This window comes from Garra rufa, chromosome 10 (assembly GCF_049309525.1).
Source record: "Garra rufa chromosome 10, GarRuf1.0, whole genome shotgun sequence".
Lineage (NCBI taxonomy): Eukaryota > Metazoa > Chordata > Actinopteri > Cypriniformes > Cyprinidae > Garra > Garra rufa.
This window is the reverse complement of record NC_133370.1, coordinates 36,982,795-37,005,258: the sequence shown is the minus strand read 5'-3', so window position 1 is coordinate 37,005,258 and position 22,464 is coordinate 36,982,795.

Below are 22,464 nucleotides of genomic sequence, written 5' to 3'. Positions count from 1 at the left end.
ATCACGTCTCTCCCGCATGGAACGAAATCGACGAATCACTTCTGGACTTTGTTTATACTGTGGAAACGCTGGTCACCTTCTCCGCAATTGTCCTGTCCGACCTCCACATCCGATGGTGAGTACTATTCATTCAGAAATAGACACGGCTCAACTTACACTAATTCCTATAACTGTTCATACCGTTCTCTCTCTCTGCTTTGGTTGACTCAGGCGCCTCCGGTAACTTCATCGCGAAAGAATGTCTAGATCTTTTTCACCTCCGGCCACAACATCATCATCCTGAGTTTTCAGTTAAAACTATCCAAGGAAAGCCACTCGGACGTGGGAGGATTCACCATTCTTCACCTACGGTCACATTACAGATTGGATTATTTCATCAAGAAAGGATAAAATTTCTGGTACTGGAGGATTCTACCGTGGATATCATTCTGGGCCGTCCCTGGTTACATCTCCATCATCCCGAACTCCGCTGGGATCCGTGCGACATTATTGGATGGAGTAAGCATTACATCAAGAACTGTATTTCTGAATTACCCCAACCTACCGCTTTTCCCATCTCCATAGCATCCACGAAAATCGAGAGTCCGGACATTCACGATCCCACTGAGATCCCAGCGGAGTATTTGGACTATCAGGACGTGTTCAGTAAGCAAGCTGCCACCCATCTTCCTCCACATCAGCCATGGGACTGTGCTATCGATCTGCTACCTGGATCTCAACTACCCAAGGGCCATATACAGGTCCTTCTCAAAAAATTAGCATATTGTGATAAAGTTCATTATTTTCTGTAATGTACTGATAAACATTAGACTTTCATATATTTTAGATTCATTACACACATTTGAAAGTAGTTCTAGCCTTTTATTGTTTTAATATTGATGATTTTGGCATACAGCTCATGAAAACCCAAAATTGCCATCTCAAAAAATTTGCATATTTCATCCGACCAATAAAAGAAGTGTTTTTTAATACAAAAGTCAACCTTCAAATAATTATGTTCAGTTATGCACTCAATACTTGGTCGGGAATCCTTTTGCAGAAATGACTGCTTCAATGCGGCGTGGCATGGAAGCAATCAGCCTGTGGCACTGCTGAGGTGTTATGGAGGCCCAGGATGCTTCGATAGCAAACACTGTGTTTTATCAAGGGCAGGGTCAATGCAGCTAGCTATCAGGAGATTTTGGAGCACTTCATGCTTCCATCTGCTGAAAAGCTTTATGGAGATGAAGATTTCATTTTTCAGCACGACCTGGCACCTGCTCATAGTGCCAAAACCACTGGTAAATGGTTTACTGACCATGGTATTACTGTGATCAATTGGCCTGCCAACTCTCCTGACCTGAACCCCATAGAGAATCTGTGGGATATTGTGAAGAGAAAGTTGAGATGCAAGACCCAACACTCTGGATGAGCTTAAGGCTGCTATCGAAGCATCCTGGGCCTCCATAACACCTCAGCAGTGCCACAGGCTGATTGCCTCCATGCCACGCCGCATTGAAGCAGCCATTTCTGCAAAAGGATTCCCGACCAAGTATTGAGTGCATAACTGAACATAATTATTTGAAGGTTGACTTTTTTTGTATTAAAAACACTTTTCTTTTATTGGTCGGATGAAATATGCTAATTTTTTGAGAGAGGAATTTTGGGTTTTCATGAGCTGTATGCCAAAATCATCAATATTAAAACAATAAAAGGCTAGAACTACTTTCAAATGTGTGTAATGATTCTAAAATATATGAAAGTCTAATGTTTATCAGTACATTACAGAAAATGAACTTTATCACAATATGCTAATTTTTTGAGAAGGACCTGTATATCCCCTGTCCAACCCGGAGCGCCAGGCGATGGAGGAATACATCAGGGAAGTGTAGTGCCTGGAGCCCATCAGACATGAAATAACTAGTTATATTCCTTAAATGACTTCTCCCCCATGATTAACACCTATGTGATATGAGCCAGACCTCTGGTCACTATCCAACTCATCCCCCCACCATCAAGATAAGACTCTTACAGAAATGCAGATACACTTTCCTTATTCAGACACACAGTCCCACATACAGTTATATAGAAATGTACACGTATCAATGTGTTACCTTTTCTTATATTGTTGTTTCTGTTATGTATGCCGGCCTCAAACATTAATCCGTAATAGGTGAATTATTGTGCATGCTAAGACTCTCACATTTAGAATCACTCAGTCAAACGAGAAGATACATAGATCATGTTTGGTGTCTATGAGCAGCATTTATTATTCCCTAAATGTTAATGTTTGTGGCATCTTAATAACTCCTTGCTTTATATGTATTATTGAACTTTTGAAAGTTTTGTGGCCAAACAACCAATCAGCTTCCACATGCGAAACACCATTTTGAGAGACAAAGACTTTCAATCTTCCCTCCAAAACTCAGATCAACCGGATTGGACAAGGTCCAACTGTGGGCGTGAACGACCTACAGGTTTATAAACCTTCCCTCATCTCTCTCTTAGTCTCTTGCCTTCTGGACACAAAGACACGTCACCCGCACCTCCCCCCAGATCCATGGGGGGGGGGGGGCTCACCTAGCAATGGAGATGATGAGGCCTGCAATACTCTCAAGGAACTGGAAAGGACCTTCTGAACTGAACACATACGGAACCAATGCACAACAACAACAAGCTTGCAAGTATCCGTCCTTTCTACAAACGTAGATAGCTGCGTTTAAGGCGTTTTATAAAAGAAACGATTTCAGGTTGTTCAGAACCGTTTTCATTCCTGTCCCTTGCAAACTCACTTTCTGTCTCTCTCTCTTACTCTCTCTCTTTCTCTCTCTTACTCTCTCTCTCTCACGCGTTCTCTGTCTATTTGTGTTTTATGTACGTTTGTCTATGTGCGATCGTTTGTAAGTAGAATAGTTTAATAAACAACCATACATTCACATATAATGATTCTCTGTGCTGAATGCTTACATTACAAAGTCACTTAAACTGTTTCGATCTCATATTGCTACCTTAAGCCCTATTCTGTTCAATTGTTTTAACTCCGTTCTGATTAGTAAAAATACGTTGCCGTGACGACGGGCCAACGTCAGAGTAATGGGTATCACTGAACAATTTGCTGGACAAAGAAACCAGTCGATATCATTATTACTGTTACTGATCAGAAACTGGAAATTGCGTATATTTAATGACGATTATTATACACGATTTCCTGTGAGTTAAACTACTTTCCCTGACTGAAATGTATGTTTTAAATAACTCATTTCATCCTATTCATTGGTCATAAGACCTGGTGGAGTTTTGCAGTGTATATGTGATGAGAGAAACAGTCTCATGCATATACACACATATATTGATCATCTTAAATTCTTTGAGCTAACCAAAATTCTCTACAGAAGCTCTTGCTCAGGGATTTATCAGACCATCCACCTCTCCGGCCGCTTCCAGCTTCTTCGTGGGTAAGAAGGATGGAGGTCTCCGTCCATGCATTGATTATAGACAGCTCAATTCCCAGATTGTGCAACAACCATACCCACTTCCACTTGTCCCTGCCACCCTCGAGGAACTCCGTGGTGCTCACATTTTTACTAAGCTGGACCTGCGGAGTGCTTATAACCTCGTTCGTATTCGTGAGGGAGACGAGTGGAAGACAGCCTTTATAACACCTACAGGCCGCTATGAATATCTGGTCATGCCATATGGTTTATCCATCAGTCCCTCTGTCTTCCAAACGTTTATGAACGAGGTGTTCCGGGAGTTCTTACATCGGTTCGTTGTGGTCTACATAGATGATATTTTGATTTATTCCCGGAACATGGCAGAACATCGCCAGCACGTCCGTCAGGTCCTCCAGGTTTTGCGTCACCATCTCTATCTGAAGCTAGAAAAATGTGAGTTCCATCAATCCTCTGTGCAGTTCCTGGGCTACAACATCAGCCCCGAGGGTGTGCAGATGGATCAGGGTAAAGTACTCGCCATCCAGAAATGGCCACAACCTGGTACCATCAAAGAACTGCAGAGGTTTGTGGGATTCACAAACTTCTACCGAACATTTATCCAGAACTACAGTTCCATCACCGCTCCTTTGACCTCCCTCCTACGTGGCCAACCTAAACATCTCGGCTGGAACACCTCTGCCCACGAAGCCTTCCAGAAGTTATGGAAGATCTTCAGCACTGCTCTTCTGTTGTGCCATCCGAACCCAGAAAAGCCATTTGTTGTAGAAGTCGATGCTTCTACTGTGGGAGTTGGAGCAGTGTTGTCACAAGCGGCCGAAGATTCCACTATCCTCCATCCCTGTGCTTATTTCTCCAAGAAGCTGTCTCCGGCGGCGCAAAACTATGACATTGGCAACCGAGAGCTACTCGCCATCAAGCTCGCCTAGGAAGAGTGGCGGCACTGGTTGGAGGGGGCTAAACATCCATTTCTGATCATCACAGACCACAAGAACCTTCAATATCTCCGGGAAGCAAAACGTCTCAACCCCAGACAAGCTCGTTGGGCTCTATTTTTCACACAATTTCTATTCAAGAAACCTACCTACCGTCAAGGCTCCAAGAACATACCTGCTGACGCTCTATCCAGACGATTTCCCAATGAATCCTCCTCCGACCCTGAGCCCATCATTCCACCTCATCTGTTCGTTAGCCCCATCCAATGGGATATTGACACCTGGATCCAACAAGCCACTCTCCAAGAGCCAGCTCCGCCGGATTGTCCAGAAGGTAAAATCTACGTTCCCAGCGTCAACACCTTCTGGACACAGCTCATCAGTCTCCGGGCTCTGGACATCCAGGTAGCAGACGGACCCTCTCGCTCCTGCAATCTCGTTACTGGTGGTCCAGTATGACCCAGGATGTCATCAGGTACGTCCAAAGCTGCTCAGTCTGTGCCACATCTAACTCTCCACGTCATTTACCCACAGGAAAGCTGGTTCCACTCCCCATCCCAGAGAGACCCTGGTCTCACCTCGGGGTAGACTTCGTGACGGACCTCCCAGATTCTGAGGGCAACACCTGCGTGCTGGTAATAGTAGATAGATTCTCCAAATCCTGCAAACTAATACCTCTGCCCGGACTACCTACGGCCATGGACACCGCCGAAATCCTATTCCAGCACGTCTTCCGTCACTTTGGTCTCCCCAAGGAGATTGTCTCAGACCGGGGTCCACAATTCATATCACGTGTCTGGAAAGCATTCTTTAAATCACTTGGTATTTCTGTCAATCTCTCATCAGGGTACCACCCGCAGACCAATGGCCAGACTGAGAGGAAGATCCAGGAGCTTGGACGTTGCCTCCGGTCATACTGTTCCAAGGACCAACATAGCTGGAGCAGGTTCCTCCCGTGGGCCGAGTACGCACAGAACTCTCTCCACCAGGATACTACAGGATTAACACCTTTCCAGTGCGTACTCGGTTTTCAGCCTCCGCTGTTCCCCTGGACGGAGGAACCCTCAAACGTTCCAGGGGTTGACTACTGGTTTCGAGAGCGAGAGAGTGTGGGACTCAGCTCATCGTCATCTTCAAAGAGCCATCCGAAGACACAAGGGCTTCGCCGACACCAGAAGGAGAGCCACTCCACAATACTACCCTGGAGACAAGGTATGGCTCTCCACGCAGGACATACGGTTGAGGTTACCTTGTCGTAAGTCCCCGCTACATTAGTCCGTTCGAGATCCTGAGGCAGATCAACGAAGTGACATACCAGCTTCAGCTTTCTCCCAGGTACAGAATTCACCCCACCTTTCACGTGTCACTTCTAAAACCTTATTTTCCCTCTGCCACAGACACCACTGGAGCTGAAGCTGGACCTCCTCCTCCTGAGATCCTGGATCAACCCTCCGTGTACACCATTCATGAGATCCTGGATTCTCGACATCGAGGGGGGGCGTCTAGAATATCTGGTCGACTGGGAGGGGTACGGCCCGGAAGACAGATCCTGGGTGGCCAGAGATGACGTTCTCGATCCGCAACTCCTCACAGATTTCCTCCAAAGACACCCGGAATGCCCTGCCCCTCGTGGTCGAGGCTGTCCTCGACGTCGTGTGAGGGTGTCGGGAGCCTCCCCTGGAGGAGGGGGTAATGTCAGGCATTTACCTCAGTCACCCCTTCAAACCACACCTCCTGAAACTCCACCCATCCGCTCCAACTCACCTGATTACTAATTACTCACCTGATCCCAATTACTATCACCCTATATATACCCGGACTGTTCACAAACACTTCGTCTGGTCTACGGTGCACATGCCCTGCGTTCCTGCCAGATCCATCCTGCGTTCCCATGAACTGTGTTTCTCCTGCAAGCTCTCCTGGATTCCGACTCCTGTTGTTTACAAGGACTGTTCAGATAAGGCTACATATTTGCCATCTGCCATATCATCATTGTCAATAAACATATTACTCATACTTACCCATGCCTCTGCCTCCTGTGTGTGACACATTTTCCTTTTATTTTTTTCTATATACCTAAAACAAAAAACAAAACCCATCAACCTTTAACAAAATGTACTTATGAAAAATAAAAAGTAGAATATATATATATTTTTTTCAAATCAACGATCACAACATTGTTATCGCATACTGTTTTATAATGTACAATACTAAGGTGCGGATAATTGCCACAATTTGCAATAAGTAGCATAAATGGCAGAAAACTCGCTAAGTGTAAATAGAATCTATAGCTATTTGCATTAAGTATAAACATGTGTAAGAGGGACAAGAATTATAGAGGCTGGTGCAAGACAGGAACAGGGTGGAGACAAGGAAGTTCTCCTGGGCGGATCCGGAAGTTCAGGAAGCCAAGGAGGTGCTGGCCATTCTGGAGGCCATGGAGGTTGGGCCTTCATGGCCTTGTCCAGGTTCCCAGGCTCCATCTCTATGGCCACGGGACATATGCCCCTCCACCCCCATATTTTCTTGGGGGAAATCAGTTGCTTACCGGTCAGGAAGGATTCTGGAGTGAGCTCTGGAGGAGAAATGCCCTTAATAGGGACTTTGTTTTAAGACGATTTATTTTAATTTTTTATGATTAAAACAATTGTTAGCTTTTCATTAAACTGACAAATCCCCTGCAGTTTCTTTACGAACCCTAGTTTGGAAAACCTTGATGTAATACAATGTTTACAGTTTTTTTTACAGACGCTAGGACACATTTCTCAATACTTAGGTCACTTTTGCAAAACTCTTCACACAGTGAGCAGAACAGAAGTCTATGTGTGCTAAACTGAGGATCAGTTATTGTTTTGGCACAAAATGCATTCAATGACTACATCTCTCAAATTTCATGAACTCTTTTCTCACTCAGACACAACAACTGCCAAAAATCTTTGTACGTACAGGACATTTTGCACGTGCTTACATACTGTTTTCAAAACTGTTAAACTTATGTTCAAAACAATAACATAATGCAAAACTGAATAAGACAGCAAAATTCAACAGCAATATTTTTTGAAACATTTCAAATCTAAAAATGCAGTTTAACCAGCCACAGCTGATTCTCATTGTAGATGAACACAGGTGTTACTCTTTCAATTTCATTACAAAAGGAGACAACTGCTGAATAGGTTTGTATTGTGATGTAAACATGGACCCAAATAAAAATAAATAAACGACATAAAATATTGACGAATTCTGCATCATGTCTGATTCATTCCAGTAACATATATTGCAATTATAAACAGAGATGTGTCCTTGTTTTACACAAGAAAACACTGTGTAATGCTACATGTTGTTAGTTTTTTTTTTAGGTCATTGTTTTGTGGGTGACAAAGTGTGTTTGTTGGCTGTCAACCTCTGCTAGTGTTCTGGAAGAATGAGTGTATTTGAGACCTGAATAAAGTGTTTTGGTAGTTGTAGTGCATTTTGAATGTGAAATGAACTGCTTTGCCAAGCTGAAAGTTGGTAAGGAGAATTGCGTGAAGAGTTTTGCAAAAGTGACCTAAGTATTGAGAAATGTGTCCTAGCGTCTGTAAAAAACTGTATTGCACTTGTTGTAAATTACAATGAATGGAACATCAGTTTTCTTACTTTTGCATTTTTTACATCATTATGGTGCAAGATAATCCTATTTAAATGTAATCAACGAGTTATGTCAAAAGTAATCTAAAAGTAATCCAAAAGTAATCTGATTATATTACCTAAAATGTGTAATGTAATGGATTACGTTACTGACAATATTTTTTGTCATGTAATCTGTAATCTGAAAACGGATTACAATTTGTAAGTAATCTACCCCAGCTCTTGTCAGGGATCACCCCTGGCAGTCTTGCCTGTTTTGTCTTTGTTCAGTGTTTCCTTGTTTGTGTTGTGTCTGAGCCTGAGCACATGGCTCTGTCTTTATTGTTGTCTGCCATGTGCTCCTCTTGTCCTGCCTCCTTGTTACCCGTTACTACACCCCCTTGTTTTAGTCCTCGTTTGTCTGAGTGTTGTCACCTGTTCCTTTCTTTTTGGTCATCGACTGTCTGAGTGTTCTCTCCTGTTCCTCATGTTCTCTGCTTCTTTATATTGTTCTCCCCTTTCCTGTTATTTTGCTTGTTTGTTGTTCTAGTTCACTGTGTTTTTAGTGAGTCCTCCCTCAGATACTGTGACAGCTGTGTGTGTGTTTGTTTGTGTGTGTGTGTGTGTGTGTGTGTGTGTGTGTGTGTATATATATATATATATATATATATATATATATATATTAGGCAAGTACCAGATCATGATGGGTCCGTGTATCATCTGATCATTCAATTATTCCACTTAATCTGGCAAAAGAAAAATAGGAAAAACAGGTTGATGTTTCATTTTGGGGTTTTTCTGTATGAGCCAAACATGACAGCTGATTTCTTTTTTCTGTTTTTAGCTCGAAATCAAAAATCCAATAAACAGGAAAACCAAGACGAAATAATTTGGCTAATTTATGTTTTTCTTTATTTTTAGTTTTCGCGGTGTCTTACCACTTTGCGAATGCGCAATGAATAGCGACGCAAAAGGCCTGTCGTCATCTTTACACTAAGACACTGCGGTCAAGCCAGCTGCTTCTTCAAAATACACGGTCACGACAGCCGCACTTTCATTATTTGCGCGTCTAATCAACATGCACTTATGCTGCGTTCAAGGCAGGTTTTTGATCCCGTAAATCAGACTTCAAAGCACGACTCACGACTTTGTAGCGTTCCAGGCAAGTCACGCCAAACTGCCTGAGCGCATTTATTATTTTTATATTATTATTAATTTGATTGCAACGTTATATTGCCTTAAAGTCTATTTTTCCACCGTGTACCACTTGCATAAACATCGCACCCGTTGGGGCTGAAATTGTTGTTTCGCGGGCTATGTTATGTTACGTCAGAACTCGGAACTGGGAGTACATCGATCTAGTACGAGTTCACGGGTGGGAAATCACGGGTTTGACTGCCTTTCTTCACTTTCACGGGTAGAAGGTCGGAAAAACACAGGGGTTGCCTGGAACGCGGCACTACATACAGTGGTGCCTCCAGGATTTTTTTCAGAGGGTGGCCGAAAGGGGCCAGTAAATGGTAGGGTGACGTGGCACAATACAAAAAAAAATTGCATGCCTAAATCTAATATAAGACAATCATTTTTGGGTTTACCATTATTTCTGGTAATGCATAACATTAACACATTCAATTCAAATCCGTTAAAACATTGTTAGGCTGCATTAATTAGGTCAACCGGAACCGAAAACACTTCCCATAACATCTACGCTAATATTCATTCTTATTCCGAGGTCACCATAGCCACCAGACCCAGCCTGTATCCAGATCAGATGGTCACTGCAGTCCCCCGGATCCAGTCCGCACCCAGCTTAGATCATGGATCAGCACCTACCCAGCTAACAATTTTTGGTTCCCAAGAACGTTCCCTATTGGTAAGCCAGGAAAGTTTTCTTTATGTAACTAGAACGTTCCCTTTAGGTTAGGGGAACGTAAAACAAAACTTAAAAAATAACCTGCAGGGAACGTTCTGGGAAGGTTCTTTTTAGGTTAAAAAATAAAAAAATAAAAATAACCTGCAGGGAACGTTCTGGGAACGTTATCTGTAGGTTATAAAATTAAAACCTAAAAATAACCTGCAGGGAACGTTCTGAGAATGTTCTCATTTGGTTCCCGAAAAAAATAACCAAATGGGAACCATATGGGAACGTTAGGGCAACGTTCTGTGTTTGCAGATGACTTCTATAGCCCTGAATGTCAACCTGGGTGTGTTTCCCAAAAGCATCGTTAGCCAACTATGGTCGCAAGTTCCGTCGTTACCAACATAGTTCAAGGATTCGGTGTTTTCCAAAACCATAGTTCAAACGAAAATTCACAAACAGCGTCGCAAACTTACACAGTTATAACTACAGCTCTCAACCTGTGGTTAGAAGCATAGTTTCTTGTTAGTCAGACATATGGGCTCAAACAATTATGCTCTTGGGCACAATAACCAAGCTAACATGCAATACAATCTATATCATCCATTCAATTTAAATATAAATGCATTTTAATCTATGTATTTTTGTGCGTCCTTTCAAGTGCTATTTTTGATAAGTGCGCATGTGCATAAATGCCTAAGGGAACCCCGGAGTATGACGTAAGAGGGAACCCGCGATGAATCAAACATCAAATACAGAGAACTAAAAAGAGTAAATTAGTCATCAATTGTTATGTTCAATATAGCTGCATTTTTGAGATCCCTAATCAGTTAAATAGCATAAGTTATTACTCGGTGACGTCATTATCAACGGCCCTACATTGTTGAACTAATGTGGTTCAAACCATAGATATATATACCTCGCCACCTAGACGGCAATCGGCGCTACACCACGGGAACCTGATGAGTCCTGTGCAATCTGACATTGGTACAAACTGCTGGTTTCGTCTGGCCAGAGGAGAACTGGTCCCCCGACTGAGCCTGGTTTCTCCCAAGGTTTTTTTCTCCATTTCTGTCACCTGTGGAGTTTTGGTTCCTTGCCGCTGTCGCCTCTGGCTTGGCTTGCTTAGTTGGGGACACTTTCCAGCAATATTGTATACTATTTGAACTGAACTGGACGATGATATCACTGAATTCATTGATGAACTGCCTTTAACTGAAAATTGATTGTTACACACTATTGTCCTGTTTAAATACTGTGAAGTTGCTTGACACAATCTGTATTGTTAAAAGCGCTATATAAATAAAGGTGACTTGACATAAAAAGTTAACCCGCCGCCCCGGGAACAGAGTGAGCAGACGCCGCCGTATCGGGCACAGAGTGAGCGGTCACCGCCGCGTCGAGAACATCGTGAGCGGTCACCGCCGCGTCAGGCACAGAGTGAGCGGACGCCACCGCATCAGGCACAGAGTGTGCAGACGCCGCCGTGTCGAGAACATCGTGAGCGGTCACCGCCACTTCGGGAACAGAGCAAGCGGTCCCCGCCACCTCGGGAACGGAGTGAGGGGTCGCCGCCGCGTCGAGAACATCGTGAGCGGACGCCGCCGCATAGGGAACAGAGTGAGCAGTCGCCGCCGCGTCGAGAACATCGTGAGCGGTCACCGCCGCTTCGGGAACAGAGCAAGTGGTCCCCGCCGCCTCGGGAACAGAGTGAGGGGTCGCCGCCGCCTCGGGAACAGAGTGAGCGGACGCCGGCGCATCGGCCACAGAGTGAGCGGTCACCACCGCATCGAGAACATCGTGAGCGGTCGCCGCCGCGTCGAGAACATCGTGAGCGGTCGCTGCCGTGTCAGGAACAGAATGAGCGGTCGCTGCCGGGTCAGGAACAGAGTGAGCGGTCGCCGCAGCATGAGGAACGTGAGCGGGTTCCGCAGCCAACTCCACCCTGAAGGCCGAGCCCCCCAAGCACAAAATCAGATTAATATAACCCTCAATTGACTCCTCGGGGAGCCAGTGAGGCATAACTGACCTGAGGGGCTCGACCAGACCAATCCAAAAAAAAAAAAACCACGAGACTGGCCGTCTTTGTCCTTGTTTGACGAGCCAAACTCATGAAGTCCCTGGCATACTCCTCAATGTTTCTATCTCCCTGGCGGAAGTTGAGCAGCCTCCCTGCTGGACCCATTCTAGCTGGCTGCATTCTGTCATGTTGAGAAATGAGGTCAGGGTCCAAATGCAGGTAAGTGATTCTTTTAATAATAAAACAATAAACAAACACAAACCAAAGGCCAACACGGCACAACAGGACACGACTTGACTCAAGATCCGGGGAACACAGAGACAGACAGAACAGAAGACAATGCAGCCAGAATGAATAGTGGGCAATGAGAGTTCTTATAGTCCATATGATTGTGAACAGGTGTGAGCTTGATGAGTGCTAATGACAACAAGACAGGTGTAAACAATCAGGGAAGTGCAGTGCAAGGGAAAGGGAAACAGCGACCTCAGGTGGCTGAGGGAAAACCCACAGCCCAGATCATGACAGTTATTAGTGCAAAAACGATTGTAAAAAACTGTAAATCCAGGTAGCGACTTTTTTTTTTTTTTTTTTTGGCCAGGCAGTGTATTTGGTTTATGTAAATGACTTGTAAATGACTTATGTAAATGATGAGTGTTTTTTTTAAATCCTTTTTCGTGTGTGTGTGTGTGTGTGTGTGTGTGTATATATATATATATATATATATATATATATATACATTTTTTTTTTTTTGTCTGAACATAAGTGTAATATTTGCTGTGTAAATTTTACAGTTCAGTTACCCTCATTCGCACCAAGGACAATTTGAAACGCTTACCTTGTATTATTTGCTCCTGAATGAAATGATTGGTAAAAGTAGTAAGCTGAAAAAAGAACTTACTGTTTTGTTTGGGTGATTAGAGCAAATGTTCTCAATATATATCACAGTGATCTTGTGTTCTGAAACAATGATTAAGTGGAATGAAAATATGTCCAAATACAATGAAATCATGACATCAGATTTGAAAGAATGACTAGTGGTGTTACAAATGTGATCAGTTTAAAGTTTTGTACTAAGAGATTTGAAAATGCACACTTTACTTATGAAAATAGTACCAAACCAATTAAAAAAATCAACAGCCTTTTTATGCCCTGTCATGTACCATGTCCACCCTGTCAAGGTTTGGTGACAGGGTGGACATTTTTGGTTAAACTTAGCATTTAATAAACACATGGTGTAGCCTACCTTCAGTCAGCTGAAGCTGAATGTGTACTGTTTAAAATATATATTTTGAATTTCTGATTTTTTTAAATGTAAATTTATATTTTACAATTGGACACGTTAAGCTTGGCAACATGCAACTTCAAAGACAATATGATGAAAATTAGCAAATAAGTATAGATACGTAGTTTACTTGCAGCAGATGAAGGCAAAATTGGGGAGTGGATGTCACTCAGTACATCAGAGGGTTTCTTAAAGGGGCATTTACCACATTATGACACAGTAGACAGCAATTTTCAGGGACACATCCAAAATGCTTAATATTATAGTGAAAACAGAATATAAATAATCCAAATAACTTGTTTTATCAAATACATTGTTGATCACAATAAGAACATTCAAAAAGTATTTTAATTTTATATAATTTATCTGCTTTTTACACTCACTAAAGTTAGCTGAGCAGTGTGAGGATACATGCCCTCACATACATATAATGAAAGAAAATGGTGTAAAATGAGAAAAACATATTTCTAGAGCAGTGTTTCTCAACCCTGGTCCTGGGCGCCCCCCAACACTGCATTTTGTATGTCTTCCTTATCTGACACACCCATTTCAGGACCTGGTCCATGCTTTCTAATGAGCTGATGAGTGCAATCAGGTGTGCTTGATTAGGGAGACACACAAAATGTGCAGTGTTGGAGGGCGCCCAGGACCAGGGTTGAGAAACACTGTTCTAGAGACTTCCTTCAAAACTTCAAACTTCAAACTCTCACTTCTGCCAGTTTGGATCAGCGATTTTGATGACATCACCCTGCACTTCAAACTTTATGTCCAGTCAAATGCTCTCTAGAATCTAAAGCTTCCTGCCCCTACACTATAAATAGACGGCGAAGCTGTGGGTGAAATTGGTTACTTGTTCACAGAATTAGTATTTTCTATGTGTTGAATGGCACGTGCACTGTATTGGGATTCAGACAGTGTAAATATGTTTTCCATTGGGGCGAAGGTAGTCTGGTTTTGCGCTATTTCACATGAACCACCGCAGCGTGCAGTCTTCTCTGGTCCAGAGACAGGATAGCATGGAGCGGATCATATGCGTGAGTCGCTGCAGACCACAAAACGTTTTGGAACCATTTGAACTCTATACAGAATGGTATATTTTATAGCAATATGGAAGAGATTGCGTCATACGCTGTCAAATGGGGCTTTACTGAGCTCAACGGCTGTAGCCCAAGCTGTGATATAAAAAAATGCTATTGGCTATTTTAAAAAGGGAGCGGGACTGCTGGATATGTCTCTCCTGCCCTGTATTCCTGTTTCAGTTGAAAATGCATCAACACATAGAATAACGCTGCTTGTTTCAAAGCACTTTAGTGGAACTTTAAGGTGATATTTACAGTAAAATGTGGTAAAAGTATATATACACAGGGTGCGGTTTGCCCTGGCCAGTCTATGCATCCCTGCCTCTGCTGAATTATTTTTATTCAAATGATTCGCAATACGCACTTTAACTTCACAAGTGATTCACAATCCTATTTCAGTGCTTCGAAACAGTTAAATGTGTTCCTTGCTCGCTTTTTATATAATTTATTTCTCGTTTGAATATGTGGAAATGAAATCATTACAATTAATAGGCCTAACTTATTATTTTATTAATTTGCGTTAGACACAGTTACATTGTATTAAAAACATTTCATGACGTGACACTCATCATGGTCCGTGTAGGTCCGTGTACTTTTTCGTTCATTCATTATTCAATTTCGGAATGAAAGATGAAATTTAAAAAAGGGTGCAGCTTGGTTTTTTGTTTAAAAGAAAAAAAGCAGAAATGCCTGTATTTTGTTTTCCAAATGTATTGTTGTCATCAAATAATAGTAATAGAAAATTGGACGCATTTCCGATCGTTTTTTAATTTTCTAATATTTATTTGTACATTTATTGTATTTCATTTGACTGATCCTATCTTTACCCGAAAGTAAATTACACCGTCGTGCGGGTATCAATTATTATTGTCTAGTATCACTAAAAATACTACTAAGATCCATATTACTATCACACGAGCCAATGGCAATTAAATGCACGGATGCATAGTCAGATAATGAATGAAATACAACTGTTCACGAACAGAAGATTGTATTTGACTCATGCTGCATACGCAATGACAATTATGCCTACTGTAAATATAGATTTACAACTACGATTAGAGTTGTTTGCATAAAATGCACCGTGAACATTCACACGTTTGCCTAGCTGTGATAGGCTACAATTTATCTCCATTAATGCTATTTTCTCAATTCTGCGCATATATTTTCACTTCCTCCGTTCCTGAGTCCCCGGCCAAGATAGCCGACGTTCCTGAGTTTCCGGTCAAGATGGCCGCCAAGCCTGAGTTCCCGGCCAAGATGGCCGACAAGCCTGAATCCCTTGCCAAGATGGCCGCCAAGCCTGAATCCCTGGCCAAGATGGCCGTTGTTCCTGAGTCCCTGGCCAAGATGGCTGCCAAGCCTGAGTCCCTGGCCAAGATGGCCGCCAAGCCTGAGTCCCTGGCCAAGATGGCCATTGTTCCTGAGTCCCTGGCCAAGATGGCCGCCAAGCCTGAGTCCCTGGCCAAGATGGCCATTGTTCCTGAGTCCCTGGCCAAGATGGCTGCCAAGCCTGAATCCCTGGCCAAGATGGCCGCCGTTCCTGAGTCCCTGGACAAGATGGCCGCCAAGCCTGAATCCCTGGCCAAGATGGCTAATGCCAAGTCAGAATCTCCGCTGGTTCCGCCCAGCCTCCCTGAGTCTCCGCTGGTTCCGCCCAGCCCTCCAGTGACCGCGCCGCCAGAACGCCCTCCAGTGACCGCTTGCCCAGAGCCTGCTCTCCCTAAGTCTCCGCTGGAGACATCCAGCCCTCCAGATTCTTCGCTGGGGTCGTCCAGCCCTCCAGTGCCCACTCGCCCTGAGCGCCGTCCAGAGCCCGCTTCTCTAGAGTGCTGTCCAGAGCCGACGCCTCCAACGCGCCCTCCTGCTCGCCTTCCAGAGTCAGCGCGCCCTCCAGAGCCGGAGGTCTCTCCTGCGTGGCCTCCAGAGCCGGAGCTCTCTCCTGCGCGCCCTCCAGAGCCGGTGTCGCCTCCAGCGCCCCCTCCAGAGCCGGCGCTTTCTCCAGCATGCCCTTCCGTGCTCTCCTGGGCGTCACTCTGTTCCTGATGCGGCGGCGACCGCTCACTCTGTTCCCGAGGCGGCGGCGACCGATCACTCTGTTCCTGACGCGGCGGCGTCTGCTCACTCTGTGCCTGAAGCGGCGGGGACCGCTCACGATGTTCTCGACGCGGCGGTGACCGCTCACTATGTTCTTGACGTGGCAGCGACCGCTGACTCTGTGCCTGACGCGGTGGCGACCGCTGACATTCCTGTGGCAGCGGTGCCCGTTGACGTTCTCCTGCCGGCGGTGCCCGCACACATTCCTCTGGTGGCGAGGCCAGCTCACGTTCCTCTGGCAGTGGTGCCCGCTGACGTTCCTCTGGCGGCGATGCCCGCTGTTGTTCCTTTGGCGGCGAGGCTGGCTCACGTTCCTCTGGCGGCGAGGCCGGCTCACGTTCCTCTGGCAGCGGTGTCCGCCTGACCTCATTTCTCAACGTGACTATAACTGAACCTTAATGTCATTTTTCAAAACTTTAGATACAAAACTCAAAACAGTCATTATTTGTAACACAGGCTGTCCAGTGTTCAAAACTTTGCATATTGCGTTCATATCTTTAAAGAAGCCTTGCATTAGCAGAAGCATTGTTTCAAAAAACGAATTTATTATGAAATATTATAGGAACATTACTTTAGATCACCCATACACAAGTTACCCATAGTTTCAATGTGTTTTTGCTAGTACAATCATTAAATATAGTTGTACAAAATATGTGATTCAGGTTTCATTTTTTTTTTTTTTTGTTTACTTTAGACTGAGAACAGTACAGACACAGTGGTATCATTGAAATACTGTAATGTGGAATTTACTGATAAAATAAATCTCAGCATAGGTTTTCTAAAGGATAAATTTAGATTCAAAGTTTTAGCTGTTTTTTTTTTTTTTTTTTTCAGCAGGGTACAGAATACAGTTTACAGTATACTGTACCCTGCTGAAAAAAAAAAAAAAACCTGCTAAAACCAGCCTAGGCTGGTTGGCTGGTTTTAGCTGGTCTCCCAGCCTGGTCAGACTGGTTTTAGCTGGTGGTTTCCCAGCCTGACCAGACAGAAAAGTGGCCAATAATTTGTGTACCAAAGTTCTTTATACATTTTTTTTTTTTTTACCAGGGAAGCCATTAACTCATTAAAACCACAAAAGCAATAATATAAAAATGACATCTTGCATTCAGTAATGTTGAATATGAAAATGTGTTCTGTAAAAGAGGTACATGGGGCCATAGAAACCATATCTGATAAAGAATGAAATATGACATCCATAGATACACGGTAAAAAAAAAAAGTACTGCAGAGGTACAATTTTGTTCCTGGGCAACAAAACATATAAAGGTACCTTTAAAGGTACACAATGGGTCCTTACTGTACAATTATGTACCCCAAAAAATTGTACCCTTGGTAACACCCCAGTGACAGGTACTTGTACCCTAAAAGGTATAGTTTTGTACCGTTTTTTTTTCTGATAATGTAGTGTGGTCCATCTGGGTCATATTCTGAGGTAACTGGTGTCAAATGATCTATCCTGAAAGGGTAATGCAACAGTTACTTATCATTTTAAGCAGATGTATCAACTGATAGTTCAATCTTTGTAACAAAATGAATGCACACTCATCTCAGATGTAATGTGTGAGTTGCATTTTGAAATAGTAATACTTTGATGTTAAGTTGTGTCATTTTGAACAGGTGATTTAAGTTCAATGAACAAATGATCTTTGGCTTATATGTATTGTATCCAAGCATTTGAAAAATGTGTTAAGTGGTTTGAAAAATGTGCATTTTGATCATTGGTTGTGAATTATGTGTCTAGAGTTTTGAAAAATGACATTACGGTTCTGTTATTAGTGCAAAAACGATTGTAAAAAACTGTAACTAAGTGCTATGATCTGGGGTTGCTGCAGTTGGTCAAGTCTAGGTTCAGCAACAGTATGTGCGCAAAGAATGAGGTCAGCTGACTACCTGAATATACTGAATGACCAGATTATTCCATCAATGTTTTTTTTCTTCCCTGATGGCACGGGCAGGGGCGCCGCTCGCAATTTTGGGCCCTATGACAAAATATGAGGTTGGGCCCCCTACCACAGCAAAGCAGATCTAGTGTATGGCCTTTTTTTTTGGTGGAAACTTTTTTTTGGCCAGGCAATGTATATTTACATAAGCAAAATATATTTATTCATCTATTGAACAGTGCAAAGTCTCAAACACTGTTCTACTTATATGGTAACTAATTGTGATCATCAAGGGAAACAATTAGTAATTAGTATGTCTTGATTGAAAACTCAGCAATTTGTAACTTACAAATGACCAGACAACAATCAGTCAAGTTGAAAATGCATGGACATATAAAATGATTCATTGATTAAACATTAAGATCAGTTGAATTAAATGACAGACAAATGTATTCAACTGAATGATAAGAGATGCAAATCAAAAATTTGATAGTGATAACATTATGAAAGGCAGTTACTGTGAACGAAACATTTATTTAGATGAAACACTTATTTTGTGTAGTGAAAAGGATGTTTTGTGATTATGTATATTGTACTAACACAATTGAAAATGTGCTGAAATGTTTGAAAAAAGTGCACTTTTGATGACCTGTTGTGATATAAGTACTAAGAGTTTTGAAAATGTGATTGCTTGTGAAAACTGCACCAAACCAATTGAAAAAAAACTGTAAGATGTTAAATTGGTGTGATTAACTATGGGGAATTGGGGAATGTTAAATTAATAAATGCTTTTAATGCACCCCAACCCAGCCCATAACTGTATGTCATCTTACGTTGCATGTAGTTGCTTAGTGGCCAACTTTTGTCCATGGAAAGTAGCTAAACTTGAAAAGTCGCCAAATGTCGCTAAATTAGCCTATGTCATACGCTAATTAGCATATTCATGACGTCAGTGTGTCGTATTGTCTTGCATCGCTGTGTTGACATACTGCATTTTAATGCAGCCAAATTCTCAATAAAACGGTTTTCATTGATATATTGCATAGATATATTGATATATTTACGTTTTTTGTCAGACAATGGGGTAAATATGAAATAGTGACTGAAACGCTGGCCAATAAGACTACATAACTTCGAACATAATCTACACTAAAATCCTGATTCATAATCACAATAGTGTCTAATGAAATCAAATACACATACGATTAAGACAATGGCTGTGTTGTGATTTCAGCTATACTTATGCAAAATGGAGTTAGAAGCAACATATATATATTTTTTTATCTGAAAGTGCTGCTTCTCTGCTGCTCACTGAACAGAGCAGACACAGATAAAGAGAGAGAGAGAGAGCGCACGTTTGGAAAGCACGACCTCGCGCTCATGAGGCAGTAATGAAGTGTCACATAAACTAAATAAGGTTTATTTCCAGAAGTCGCTAGATTTGTCGCTAGGCGCTTTTTTGAAAAAATAAATAAATAAATAAAAATAAAAATAAATAAATAAATAAATAAATAAATAAATAAAGTCGCTAAGTTGGCAACTGTCACGAATTGAGTCGTCCTGTCATCATAAACTCTTGCACTACACATCATGGACTTCATTCCCCACAAGCCACTGCACTAATCACTGCATTCACCTGCTCCTTGTTTCTCACTGCACTGATTACCGCTCACACCTGCACCTCATTTCTAGGACTGCATATTAACCACTCTCACACCTAGCTCTTGGCGAAGTCTTTTATTGCCCCGGCTACATTCTGAGCGTTTCTTTCCCGTGTTTGATTTCCCGTGTTTTTGATTCCTGGACTCCCTCTTGTGTTTGATTCTCGCTGCCTGCCCCGACCATTCTGCCTGTTTTTGACTACGATTTCTGCCTGCCCCTTTGTGTTTGTTTATTCTTAATAAATGCTGCAAATGGATCCGCTCGTCTCCGACCATCCTTGTGACAGCAACACTGGTGGTGAACATGATGCAAGGCAAAGACTTGTGATGCAGCCTATTAGAATGCAGCTATAATGTGCCTTAAATTCAAGATATGAGGGCAAAAAATGCCCTTGTATTATATGACATTGCAATCACACAAGCAAAAGTGCTATTTTCCTAAATATATGCTCAATTTCAAATGTGATACTGATTTTATACAACCTTTCAATAAACAAACAAAAAAAAATAGTTACATTTTAAACACAATACTGTCAATATTGTCAGTTTTTGTTTTATTTCTTCAAAAAAATAGTTCCAAAAAAACCCACAGCAAAAATATTGTGCATCTCTGAGCAGCACAAAGCAGTTTCATTATCAGAATCAGAATCAGAATGAGCTTTATTGCCAGGTATGTTTACACATACTAGGAATTTGTTTTAGTGACAGCAGCTCCACAGTGCAATAGAGTGACAGTGACAAGACAAGACATAGATTATAAAAAAGAACAATATACAAGTACACAAGACAAAGTGCAAAGTGCAAAATAGCAAAAACACAATATACAAAGTATGCCATTACTAGGTACAGGTATATTAGGTGCAAATTTGGATGTAAGTAGGTATTAATAAATACTGAATAGATTAATAAAGTGTATAATAGTGCTGCATGTTCCACGTTTACTGACAAGTGTTCATGAGATGGATTGCCTGGGGAAAAAAACTGTTCCGGTGTCTGGTCGTCTTGCTGCTCAGTGCTCTGTAGCGCCGACCAGATGGTAACAGTTCAAAGAGCGAGTGTGCTGGATGTGAGGGGTCCAGAATGATTTTGCCAGCCCTTTTGCGCACTCTGGATAAGTAGAGATCTTGAAGGGTAGGAAGGGTTGTACCAATGATTCGCTCAGCAGTCCGGACTATGCAACATAGTCTTCTGAATTGAATGTTATTGAATGAATCGGTTTTATTTATTTATTTATTATTTTTTTAACAAATCAAGTGAGTGGCTTTATTTTCATATTTAGAGTATCATTAAATTTTTTTATTACTTTCATAATTTAATATATGATTTTTAAAAACCCATTAATACCCATTTAAAACCCATTACAGTTTTTTACAGACTCTAGGACACATTTCTCAATACTTAGGTCACTTTTGCAAAACTCTTCACACAGTGAGCACAACAGAAGTCTATGTCGGCTAAACTGAGGATCAATTATCATTGTTTTGGCACAAAATGCATTCAATGACTACATCTCTCAAATTTCATGAATTCTTTTCTCACTCAGACACAACAACTGCCAAAAATCTTTGTACGTACAGGACATTTTGCACGTGCTTACATACTGTTTTCAAAACTGTTAAACTTATGTTCAAAACAATAACATAATGCACAATTGAATAAGACAGCAAAATTCAACAGCAGTATTTTATTGAAACATATTTCAAATCTAAAAATGTAGTAGATTAGCATTACTATTGTATCTGTATCAGTGGATGGTGTGTATACAAATTCTTGTATTTTGGAATTACTTAGTGCAAAAAAATAAATAAATAAATAAACAACATAAAATATTGGCGAATTCTGCATCATGTCTGATTCATTCCAGTAGCATATATTGCAGTTATAAACAATATATATTGCAATTATAAACAGAGATGTGTCCTTGTTTTACACAAGAAAACACTGTGTAATGCTACATGTTGTTAGTGTTTTTTAGGTCATTGTTTTGTGGGTGACAAAGTGTGTTTGTCGGCTGTCAACCTTTGCTAGTGTTCTGGAAGAATGAGTTTATTTGAGACCTGAATAAAGTGTTTTGGTAGTTGTAGTGCATTTTGAATGTGAAATGAACTGCTTTGCCAAACTGAAAGTCGGTTAGGAGAATTGTGTGAAGAGTTTTGCAAAAGTGACCTATGTATTGAGAAATGTGTCCTAGCGTCTGTAAAAAACTGTAATCTCATAATGTTATTTATGCAATTCTAAGTTCAGTGTGTAAATGAAATGCCACTTCAGATGCAGCATTTGCAGCGCAAGTATTTAATGATTATAGATCATTATCTTGTTTTTTCCTTGCTTTCTTATTTAATTAACTTAACTTCAATAAATCAAGCAAAACTCAAAAACTGAATAGAGATAGAGAAAGAGAGAGAGAGAACATCCGGGGGCTTCCGTTGACTCCGCCCACATCCCGCTGACCCGCAGCAGCGCTGTAAATATGGCGGAGGTAAGAAGGAAATTCTCATTATTTTCCAGAAATGATTCACCGTTTATTTGCAATTAATTTAAAAAATATAGTTGAGAATGTATTCGAAAATTACATTGTGTCGTATATAATTCTTATTAAGTTGTGCGGTGTTTTA